At 35.8% G+C, this 12,691-nt stretch overlaps 1 long non-coding RNA gene across 1 annotated transcript in view; it reads right to left on the reverse strand.

Moving 5' to 3' along the window:
- Positions 1-290: 290 nt before the first annotated feature.
- LOC126647437 (uncharacterized) overlaps positions 291-12,691 on the reverse strand; it is a 40,625-nt gene continuing 28,224 nt past the window's right edge. Inside the window, exon 3 of the long non-coding RNA XR_007630599.1 lies at positions 291-369. This is a non-coding gene — a long non-coding RNA (uncharacterized LOC126647437). The remainder of the gene's footprint in view (positions 370-12,691) is intronic.

The raw sequence follows: 12,691 nt of genomic DNA on the forward strand, positions 1-12,691 counted from the left end.
ATGTTTCCTTTTGTCGCTTTCTCTCAAAGACTGTGGTCTTAATGTCCCTTTAGGAGTAGTCAAGAGATGTAAAGGACTGGACACTTGATATCTCCGGGGTAAAAGGAAACAAATAAGCAAACAAGCAAACAAAGCAAAACAGAAAAAAAAGGTCCTTATTTTTCTCTTGCCATTTTGTTTTCATAACATAATTTTTGAAAATAATAAACTCCAAAAGTTTGGGAAATAATATACAGATTTCAGCTTATAGAGCTGTGACAAGATAAAGAAAGGAAGGTACCAAATGTTTACCCCTACAATGAGCATCAACGATCCTTTCAACAGACATAACAGTAGGTGATTTTCTTCTTCCAGAGGTTTTGAAGAACACTGGAAATAGAACATGAGAATCAGTCCTTAGGAATGGATTTGTACAAGAACTAATATAATATCTGACCATAGTAGTTGAACATCTGTGTGTTTTCTGTAATAATGTGTTTTCATTTCTACTATTTCATAACTGTTAAAATTTTTATTAAACTCAAATAGTTATGGGGTTTTTTCCTTCTTTACTCTTCCCTTTATTCTTCATTGACTACTTGCCCCTTTATCGCTCAGAAGGAAAAGAAATGAGTATTTAGAAAGGTACTTGGTATATTAAAAGAAAGCCAAAAATTAATGCATTTTTGCATTACAAAAAATTTTCTGTGCTGTTTAAGTTCATTACACTGAATTATTTGTGCAAAAGTTACATAATGAAAATCTTTTAAAAGGAAACGTCAGTGTTTTCTTATTTATAATGAACTTAGAGGTACATTGAACAGGTAAAATATATTTCAGTAGTTATGTTGAACAGGTAGGTATATTTAATTGCTTACATATTAATTCAAAGGAGAAGCTATTCAGATACTGTTATTTTTCTCATCTCTCAGTTGCAATAAGTGTTTTAAATTAAAGCACTTGCTCTGAAATCAAATGACCATGAGTTAACATGGACTCAGGAACACTGAAGTGATCTCTTGGCAAGGGTCAGGCTGTGTATATACACAGATCTGGCCCTTAGAAATACTTTTAGGTCCTTTAATTTCTTATTCATGACTATCTTCATCGGTTCCAAATGAGTTGACCTCACATGCCCAAATCTAGACAAAGCAAATTCAAGTTTAAACTCAGCCTGGTGGGGGTGGGGGTGTGGCATACGAGCAGTACTGAAATGTGAAGATGTTTTCTTAAAACACATTTTGAGCATGTATCTTGATAGCTAGAGAAGAGACTGTATTTACAAGTGGATTTATAGCCAACTAATGTAGCTTTCATTTGAAAGTGCAAAATGCAGTGAGTTGAAAAGTATCCTGATAGTAATTGTAACAGGCTGATTTGTGTTACTAGGAAACTTTTTTCTCTGACTTGTGTTGTGGTTTTAAAAACTCTTTGTAGCACAATTCTTTATCAATGTTTCCACAGTATAAACTCTGACATCTCTTGTGAAAAATGAGTGTGTCTTTGTTGCCACTTTTGATGGAAAACCTTGGGATTAGATGAAGCTGGGAAAGTGAACGCTCTGACAATGAAAGACCTTCAGGACCTCGCTCTGTTTTTCTGAACACCCTTTCTCATCTGAAGTACTAATGACAAAGTTACATTCTTCTGATATGATTACCCAGCTTGCTGTGGAGGTCAACAAAAATAGGACATAAGCAGATCCCTATATTAGACTCACCTCTGTGGGTATTGAAACTCTGTTCCCATAACCATCACTGACACAGACACCAAGATACTGTGCATTGCCACAGCACCCAGGGGTCAGACCATGCAAGCCTTTGTCTTTTCTGCAATCCCCACATTCCTAGGGGTTTTGTTGGAGGCAAGCTCCTGATTTGACCCAGAATCTTAGAAAATAAGATTTAAAAAATCACACACCACGTCCAACTTTTCCCCCCTCTCTTTATTCTTAGCTTCTCCCACCCCATCCCATCACATCTCAAAATGCTTCTTCACCTCAGTAAGATTTTGACATTTGGGAAAAACTCACTTAAAGAAAAAAAAAAAAAAAAAAAGGATAAAACAGTTTGGCACAAGGGAGCTGCAGCTCTTCAGTTCCCATTAGAATTTCTGAAACGACAATAGCTGAAAGGTTAGGGCAAAACCTATTAGAAAAGAAAAGTTGAGGTAAATCAGGTGAGCTCATCGAAGAAAATAGGGAAAGATTGGTTCCCTTTTGGGATTAGGTCTAATTAAGGTGAGCAAGCAGCTGTGCCTGTTTGGAATAACAATTGTGCTAGCATGTCACTTTTTTTCTGCTTAGTTGAAATTTATATAGTTTGGGAATGGTGGATGTAAGAAAATTAGAGCTCATTTAGAATCTGTTGAAAGGACACTGCGCCTTCATTATTAGTTTTGCATCTGAATTTTCCTGGGGCTGTCCTCTCACTGTTATAGGTAATGGATTTTTCCCCAGATGTAATTGGATGAGTTTAATTTTTTCTTTCATTACCTGTCTAGAAGCCCTCTGCCCCTATTTCCCTTTGTGTTTTATTAGGACTGTAACCCCTATTTAAATAAAGGCTTTGATTGTGATTATATATGTTCAATCAGCACTTTCTGATTGAATAGTTCTGGTCACACAACGCTCTTGCCTAGCATTTTTTACTAATTACATTTTAGCCATGGTTGTGTACTGTAGAACTTAAAACAGTGTTTGCTTTATACCTTTAAACTCTGACTAAAAGTTTGTACATCCCATGGGCCAAAGTACTTACAGAAAATGCAGGCATTTTCTGATCCTGTGGTATATGAGCTGAGCTCATGTACCATGAGGTGTATGAGGTCACAGTAGCTGCCCACTAAAAAGATGTAGCACTGATTACATCCTCTCCAGAGTATCTGGATATATAAAAGAAGTCAGTTCCATTTTTAAAGTCTTCTGTAGTTTTGATTTTCAGAGTTTTCTTGTGGGTTTTGGTTTTGTTTTGTTTTGGTTCTCATGGAGTGGTTTTTTTGCATGGTTAGTTGTTTTGGGGTTTGTTGTGCTTTTTTGTTTGTTTGATTTGTTTTGGTTTTGTGTGGTTTTTTTTTTTTTTTTTTTTTTTTGGTTTTTGTTTCCTTTAATTAATATAAGAGACCTAATGAAAAATTTTGATTACAGTTATAACAATTCAGTTCAGAAGTTTAACTTTGGGAATCTAAAGATTCCCCTCATTCCAGCCTCCTACATTAATACATTGATTATATTTCTTTCCATGGTGCTTTAAATCAGGTTAAGCCTCCTTGAGTTAACAGCACTCACCTGGAGACATTTGGGGCCACTCTTTAAAGTGAATGCAAGGTGGCTTCAACACATGATCAAATCAAAATGGTAGTTTTTTATATCATTCCACATTACCTCTCAGGAAAAGTGATAACACAAAGCTGCAGAAAGTAAGTATCTAGTCTGACAAAACTCACAGGTGCTCCTTATACATTTCAGATCACAGTGGTGGAGCACCTTTCCTGTGGAGAAAGGTGGACAGAGTTGGGGTTGTTCGTCCTGCAGGAGAGAAGGCTCTGGGGAGACTTTAAAGTACCTTCCAGTACCTAAAGGGAGCTTATAAAAAGGAGGGAGAGGGACTTTTTACACTGGCAGAGAGTGACAGAGCAAGGCTGGAGGATGGTTTTAAACTAAAAGAAGTTAGGTTTTGATTAGGAAGAAATTCTTTAGTGTGAAGATGGTGAGGCGCTGACACAGGTTACTCAGTGAAGCTGTGGTTGCCTCATTCCTGGAAGTGTTCAAGGCCAGGTTGGATGGGGCTGAAAGCAAGCTGGTCTAGTGGAAGTTGTCCCTGTCCATGGCAGGGAGATGGGAACTAGATAATCTTTAAGGTCCTTCCTATCTAAGCCAGTCTATGATTCATTCTGTGATCTCCAGGTCTATAGCTATGACTAAAGAATCTTTCTCAGGATTTAACAGTGAAAAAAGTACTAAAAATTCCCAGTTTTTCCTGTAACTGGTCCAGGAACCTATGTCTAGATCTTTAGTCTAAACTAAACAAAACTATCACTAGCTGTGGGATACACCAACATCATACTATAGGATGTTGCTACCATCATGTTTACAAGTTCTGCTTCTCCAGGGTATTGGTGCTTAGACGTATTGAACGGACACCTTATTATCTATATATTTCCAGCATTATTTTGTCATCTGCAGATGCAATTTGAGCAGATCTCTTTGGTATTTCAGTTTCAAAACATTTTCATCCATCACATTATTACAAAATGACTAAACAGTGGGTGGTTATAAGAGATCACTTTTGGAAGAAGCTTACAGATTGCTTTTATTGTCATCCTATTGTGCATACAAACAGCTTGTATCCCTCCATACATATTTATATAACTTAGATGTTTTACAATTCTTTTATCCTGAATAATTTCCATACCATAGAGAAACTACTTCAAAATCAACAGATAAGGTAAATAATAATAATAGAACCCTGTCTTTATATATAAACAAATAAATAAGTCTAAGTTTCTCACCCTAAAAACACAGTAGTTACTGCAGTTTTTCAGAAAATTGTCATCAGACTTAACATAATGAATTCAAAACTTCTTAGTTTCAGAGGCTCAAAAGGCTAAAGCATTGAGAATTTTACTGACAAAAGAAATGCTGCCTCTAAAAACAGGTGGATGCGAATTCATGAGAATGTAGTAAAATATGACATTAAAACATCAACTTGCAACATTCTCAAAAAATGTTTTAGAATTTCTAGTACCCACTTTACTAGTTTGGTTTTCTCCACTCACTCTGTTCCTTGATTGTCCCTACTGCACATGTGCTGTCTCCAAACCTTACTAATCCAACTATTTTCTTTGGTGATGATCCTTCAATCTGGATTTTAGGAATAATATAGTCACAAACCAGTTCCTGATTACCCAGGAGCAAACTTTTTTCCTTGACATAGATCACAAAGGCAATACAGAGCTGAACATTCACCAGCACAGAACAGAGCAAGGGAAGAAAGTAATATAAAGGTCACATAATTCGCAAAAAGAAGGTAGAGGTGACCTCAGAAAGACCAGAGCTTTGTGCCAAATGCTGATGTCATACTTTCCAGGGCAATGTAAGTCTGCCAATAGTCTTTACAATGAATTTACAAAACTTCAGAATATGTGAAGGTGGTATTTAGCAGAGTGATTTCAAAGAAAAATATAGTGAATTCATATAGAAATTTTATTAGTGATTCCTATGGAGTATAGTGACTTTTTGAAAATTGCAGCAAGAAGTTCTGACACTAACAACATTTTTCTTGCTGGTGTCTCCCCTTTCTAAAGTATGTTCATAGTTTTAGTATTGACATACAGGGAAAATAATGAAGTCTTGTATATACAACATACATATTGCAGGCAGTCATGCTTTATTTTTATGGAAAAATACTGAAAATAGCCATTGAATTTTTACATTATATTTGTATTGCAAACAGCTTTGTGGACATCCTAGTAAAGGTTGTAATGAAGCTACATCAAACAAACAAGTAATGAATTTTTAATTTTATTTTATTTTATTGAGGATGAATTTTCACAATTCTTTTTTTTTCCCCTGTCTTCACATTGAAAACAGCATCTGCTATTAAGCAGGAGCTTCAGTTAAAAATGAAATGAACAATAAAAGAGAAATGGTTTTCTGAGGGGAATTTAAACTAAAGTATAGACTTTTTTATTATTGTGGGGTTTTTTTCTAAATTAAAATAATAACAGTTGATTGGGGTATTTTTTCCTCAGCTATTCTTTTCTTTTCTGGTTTTTTTTTTCTTTTTTCTTTTTTAAGGACTTACTTCCCAGAAGTTCCAAATCTCATATGGCAGAGACAGTAATATATTCTTTTTGCCTTTTGAAATATATTCTAAACATTACTTTTAGCTCATTTAGTTGGTTACATCTCTTAGCAGCTAATAAGGACATTGATATAATACTTCCAGTGCAAAAGGATTCCAGACATCAGTTCTTAATGCAAATGGAGTCTGTTTTGTAGGAGGAATTAACAAATTTACTCATTACCAAGTTCTCCATGGAATTATAGCCACCAATGGATAGCTGAAATTAGGGCAGTTATCTAACCTAAGTCTATAACATTTTATACTATAAGGAAATTATCCTCCACCCTCCAATAAGCCTTTTGGGGAAAATTTAACTTTAGAAGAATATAATTACTATGGATATGCAAATAATGTTTTTTTAATGAATATTCATTCAAATAGAGAGCAATCTCTGTGATTATTTTGTGATCTTCTGTGACAAACAGTCATAAATTCTGATTTTGCTGACATTAGCAGTTTCAAAACTGAAAATGTATTGTAAAGAGTTCATTTATTGGACTAGCATATTATTTTTCTATTCATCACTGTATAATTATGTCAGTAGTCAGGCCTCACATTCAGTTCTTAAGTGCTCAATAAACTCATAGCACTGCTACACTATTTTTAGGTTAAAACTTTGATGATACAGATGATTTGCAATCTACAATATTTTGCAGATATAGCATAAACATTGGGTATTACTACAATTACTGATTAAAAAAAAAAATCTATTTTCTATTGATTATGTCCACACAATGGAAATGAATATATAAGTCCTTTCCATTTCATCCTCTGGGAAGACATCTGCTGACAGATATAGATACTATGGAGGAAATCAGTATCTAAGCTAATGGAGGTCCAGTCAATGCAAACTCTAGGATTTTTAGCTGAAAAAACTGCAGGGGCTTGACTTAGGTAGCTATTCAGGCCTATGTCATAGGCCCACAGCTCATGCATTTTTTCCGCAGATGCTGCTCCAGGTTGGCTTAGCTGTTGTGTAGGAGTCTTCTTCCAGGTCAGTATGGATATCTTTGGATAGGCTGGCTTTGAACACCTAAATATGGGCAGCTAAACTGAACTCCATGACCCCACATGAGCGTCCCTAATGCTGGGAAAAATGTAGGTTGTTGCAGTGCACTGGCTGTTGTCAGGAGTCTACCAATCAGAAAAGTAAAGGGAAATTGAACTATTTTCTCCTTTTTTGTGGTGGGTTTGTTTTTGGTTTTGTTTTTGTTTTTTTTGAGACCTCTTGTGCTGTACTTTAGTAATTGAGCACTCATTTACTTAAAAATAATAAATTTTGAGTAGTATTCATGTTGAGATAATTCAACTAATAATACTCTAAGGAGTTGACTTAAGCAATGGATTATTGGACATTTTAAATTATGACACACTATTTCTGTAGAAGGTGAGCACTATGCAAAAAATAATTCAGCATCCAGTAGGAGGAAAAGAAAGAAGCAAAAAAGAGATGGCTGCAGCCCTATGGTTAAAAATCTCAGCTGAAAGACATTTGTTTTGCATGAATTTGGCCAATTTTCTGATGGAATATCCAAACAATCTGAAGAATCTCAGATGCAGTGAAGGTGGATGAAGAAACCATAGGTGAAATAGTTATAACAATATAATTAACAAGAACTACAGCAATTTTATTTTAGTTGACATTTCCAAGTCTATATTACTCAATACTTAATACTGCCAATATTAATAAAAGGTAGAGTCCAAATGTATTATTCTAGTATAATCAAATCCAGTGCATGTTCAGCTCCTGACTGCCTTATGCAGCTCACAACAGATAAAACTCAGATAACTTCCACTGATGATTTACAATGTCTCTGGCAAGAGCTTATCACCGGAACAATGATGATGCCATAGTACATCAGGAATAGGTCTGAGAACCTTTTAATAAATATCACTTTAATTTGCAGAAAGTTAAGCAGAGATGCTACTCAGTTTGGTACATTGTCTATGTAATTCACTTCATGAGGTTGATAATCACCATGGGCAGTATATTTACACCGAAAGAAAGTTAGCTAAGATTTCACTCATACATTTCACCATTGCTTTCAAGCAGGGAGGTGCTGTAAATCATAATCTACTTCACAGATGATGTAAAAGATATGTTTGGTTTATAGTGTCTCCTTACTGACTGTCAGACATATCATAGATGATGCTCACAGACTTGAGCCCTTGATGGAAAGCCTTCAAAGGTACACAGCCATGACTTTCAGCTACCAAGAACAGCAGATATGTCCCTGGAGCTGAACAAACACCTGGGGAATACTTTTATTTGAATGTAGCACCATAACCTCAGTCGATGGAAATCACTTTTCCTCTGGAGGAAAGTTGGCACCTTTTAGGTAGGATTAGCAAAACCTCACGTAGGTGCAACTGTCACAGTAAAAGGTGAAGAGGGTTATACAGGAACACAACTACTCCAGCGTCATAATGCTGGAATCACTTCCTGTAAGGCCAGCTAATGGGGAAAGATGGAGAAGAAGCAGTTTCCAAAGTCCCACTTTGCTTACAGTAAATTAATGCCTGTGGTGAACACAGATAAACTGAAGGTAATAACAACATTAGCAATCTTACTTCTAGGAATCCATTCGTCTACTTGAATCCTAGGTATATGCTTTTTTACCAAAGCACATTCCTCCTCTTCAAACTGCATTTCTGAGCCGGTTTTGGTCTAAACAGTTGTGCTGAGAGTCTATCAGTACTTATGAAGGCAAAGTATTTTCAAAATCTCAGAATTTAGATTAACGAAACTCGTCATATTATTCAGTAAAACTTTACTAAATTGAATTTTTCAAGTAGGAAGGAAGTCTAAAATTAACAAATCTGTCTTTCTAGGTTAGTTTTAACACACCAGCTGAACGCTTTGTCCTGCAAAGTGCTGATCTATCCCCCCCAACACACACCCCAGGAAACAGCACTATCTGTCAGCCAAGGCAACAGAGCTGTGTACCTAATGAGAGAGTTTTCTCTTTCCTTCAGCAACCCTGGAACTGGAAAGATCACAGAGTTTAGCAAGGCAGGAATACAGGACTCAATTTCCAATTCTTTCTTTTTACAGACATGGTTTCTGAAGGGCGAAGTTCTTTTGAGATGGTAAAAGGATTACTCCACTGATGCATATCATCAGCTTATATTTAGGAGCAAAGCTGGAAGTGACTTGGAAAGAAGGGAATTCTGTTACCTTACTAATTGAATCGGAATGTCTTATTAGTATCCTCTCTCAGTAATCTGATATGAAAGTCACTAATATGATACGACTGTAACATAGTATTAGCAACAATATATTCTGATATGATATGAATGCTAATGCAATACAAAGGAATGTTGCTAATGTGCTAATCAGATAAGATATTGCTAATGAGATATGAGAGACTCCACTAAAAAAAAAAAATTATATTACTTCCCCTAACTTTTTGAAGACAGCATTAACCTTGCTCACCAGGAATACTGCAAAATGTCCTTTTGTTCTTTCCTGGGCATTTAGGTTTCTGTCTGTCCACATTTCGGCTTTTTAGGCACTGTGATTTTACTGACAGAATACTCGGACTCAGTAACAAAGGGAATAAATAAGTGTAGAGTGATTTGTGAGTTTCAAAGCAACACACACTGATTTATTAGTTACTTAGCATCAGGAAAATGTGTAGATTTAAGCCACTTCCACAGAATCATAGAATCATTTAGGTCAGAAAAGACCTTTAAGATCAAGTCCAACCAGCATTAATCCAGTATTACCAAGTCCAACACTGAACCATGTCCCCAAGTGCCACATCTACAGCTCCAGGGGTGCTGACTCCACCACTTCCCTGGCCAGTCTGTTCCAATGCCCACCCTTTCGGTGAGGAATTTTTACTTTACATTTAACTCAAAACTGCACCTTAAGGCCATTTCTTCTCTTCCCATCATCTGCTACCTGGGAGTAAACCTGGCTACAGCCTCCTTTCAGGCAGTTGTAGGCAGCAAGAAGGTCTCCCGTGAGCCTCTTTTTCTTCAGGCTGAAGAACCCCAGTCTCCTTTTTTTTTTTTTTTTTTGAGACCTCTGTGCTGTACCCAGCCACTGCTCTTAGGACTGTTTCAGAAAATCTCCAATAGCCTTGCAAAACTTAGGATTTAAGGCTCACAAGATCCAGGTGGAGGGATGTGGTGTCATTTCCAACATTACACAGGAAGAATTAAGGTCAGAAAAGTGAGTTATCTACATCATAAACAGATGTGAGTCTGGACAGATCTGTAAAATTCCTGTAAACAGAGGTCCAATATATTAATGAAAATTATCTTTCCTCTTGTAATGTAGATTTTCTTTTTAGTTTTTTTTACCTTTTCCTTTTTCTTTTCCTTTTCTTTTTTTTCATTTTTCTTTCTTTCTTTGTCTTATTTTTGCTTTTTTTCATCTTCATTCTAATTATTATTTTTATTTTTCATTGCTTGGTCTGTTCTCTGGAATTAATAGAATTGTGCTGGTGTTAAGGTAATAGACAGAAGTTGCCCTTAGTTTCCCCATCTATGAGACTCCAAATGGAAAAAGACGCACATAAGCCAAAGTCCAAAGTTTTTAAGCTAATTTGCCTTAAATGTTGCACACTTGATACCTGGGATATACTTCAGGTATAAATCAGAGAAGCTCTGCTTACTTCACTGAAGTTATGACCCCTGTGCTAAATGCACCTATGCATTTGAGAAAGATATTAGTTTTTTCTTTTAATGGAGGAAATGAAAATGCAAACCATCTTACAACTGCTACTTCTGCAATTTTCACTCTTAGATCAGTGAGGTGGGAAACCTGCATCACACGTGTTAGGATTTAGAGATTTAAACAGTATATTTTAAAATTACTGTTTGGGTGTAGAAACATAACCTGTGTTAAAAAAACCCCAAACAAATCACACAAGATATTTATTGGGTTTCCTTTCACTTATTCATAACTGGGGAGAGAGAGTATGATCTAAAAATAAAAAATGCTTATACATCTGAGATAAAGGCTGCGTTGAACTCTTCAAGTTATTGTTATTTAAGAGAAGTGTTATAAAGACCAGAGTGTAGCTTGGGAATGACAAATCTTTAGCTTAACAATTTTTTTTTTTTTAACTGCTTTTTCAATAGACATGACTGCTAAGCAGAAATGCCTAGTACAGGGTGTGATGTGTGTGGTGGTTTGATGTTACTTTTGTTGTTTCTTTGTTTATTTTTGTACTATGTAATGTCAAATTTTCATACTTAGAGTTAAACTGACATGACTTTCAAAAGAGTTTCCTCTGTTTTAGTGCTTGGCAGCTTGTAGGCAGAATCTCTCTTCCCAAAAACAGTTACTACATGAGTTAGAACAGGAGCAAGGGATAGGACACATAACCTTTCTTCTTTTGCTTTTTGGGTCTTTTTTTTAGTGCCATTTTGGCAAACTTACACAGTTATTTTGTGGTTTAGATTATCTGCAAAATGGGTGTATTAATAATTACCTTCTTGCAGAGGTAATTATAAACTGTTTAATACTGATTAATAATTAGAAATGTTTTAATCCCCTTACAGGAAGGGAATTAAATGCAAAGTACTATTATGACTGTTAATAATGCACAGTGAACTTTCATGCTTATATGTAGTGGTTTCCTCTTTTATCCATTTCCCAGCTTAACACTTAGTTTTTAAATTGAAACTATATTAGGCAAGGTTATTCAGGAGAAAGTAGAATGGTGGATTCAAGGGTAAATTTGAGGTAGGGGGTGGGTTATTGAAGGGAAATGAAGCCACTGACTTCATTGTGTCTTACAATAGAATGGAGGAAAGCAGCACAAAAGAACTATTAGTATTAATATGAATAATGACCTATAAATATTCCACTTGTTAACCATGTAATCAATTCTCTGGTCTCAATGGATGTCTATCTTCCCTTTTGTATATTTGTATATTATAATTTAAATGCATACATTATAATGACTTTTTTGGCTTACTGGTTTAATGTATGAGAGATTATTCATTTAGCAGTCAGATATTTATTCATTTATATTGGATTGGAATTGCAAAGTCCTTGCTTAGCAGATTTAGTACACTAAGTAGTTATTCCATAGGGTAGTAAGGTTAAAAGGGATATGATGCAGGGGTTTCTAAAGCTGACAGAGGCATCTGGTGCTCAGCTTTGGGTACTGCTCGTAGACATATTGCTTCGGCAGGTTTCAGTCATAGCCATCCTGTTGGATCCCCAGTGTCAGATGTGTGAGCTCCATGCCAGAAAAGCATACATTTGTTATTAAATCATAGTCTGCTGACACTTGTTGGGCATTTGCAAGTTGGCAGGCTGAAAATGAAAGGTTCAAACATTTGTCACACTGTCCTGTCCCACCTCTGCCACCTCCCAGGTTCTTGTGTGGCCTAATTAGAAAAGACCTTGATGTTGTCTCTGTCCAGCAACAAATAAAACACCTCTGTTAACAACAGTTTCCATCACAAATACAAAGCATAACCCCATACAAGCAGCTATGGGGCAATATACTCTATCTCAACCTAAACCAGTGAAATAGACACTGGTTCCCAAATGCACAGCTGCAAATATCTTGCTTATTTTCTTCTTACAGGTAAATGACTTTCTTAACTAATGGATCTGGAGGTCATGTAAATCATGACTGCTCTCAAAAGAAGTAGTCTACCAATATATTTCCTTAGAGAAAAGGATTTTGAAAGTTATGGGGTGTGTGTGGGGGGAGAACTAAAAAAAGAACTCTCTGCTTTATTTTGTGTCTTACAATGTTATTTTTTTAGACCATAAGGATTCAGCTGCATCTTCAAAATATAACAAGTTGACTGTAGAGTGTTGTATTCTGGATATCTGAGCTGTCTAAAATGTCACTGAAGTTCTAAGAAAATGAATATTCAGTGACCACAAA

The sequence above is a fragment of the Myiozetetes cayanensis genome, unplaced genomic scaffold (assembly GCF_022539395.1).
Source record: "Myiozetetes cayanensis isolate MyiCay16 unplaced genomic scaffold, myiCay2020 scf4, whole genome shotgun sequence".
NCBI lineage: Eukaryota > Metazoa > Chordata > Aves > Passeriformes > Tyrannidae > Myiozetetes > Myiozetetes cayanensis.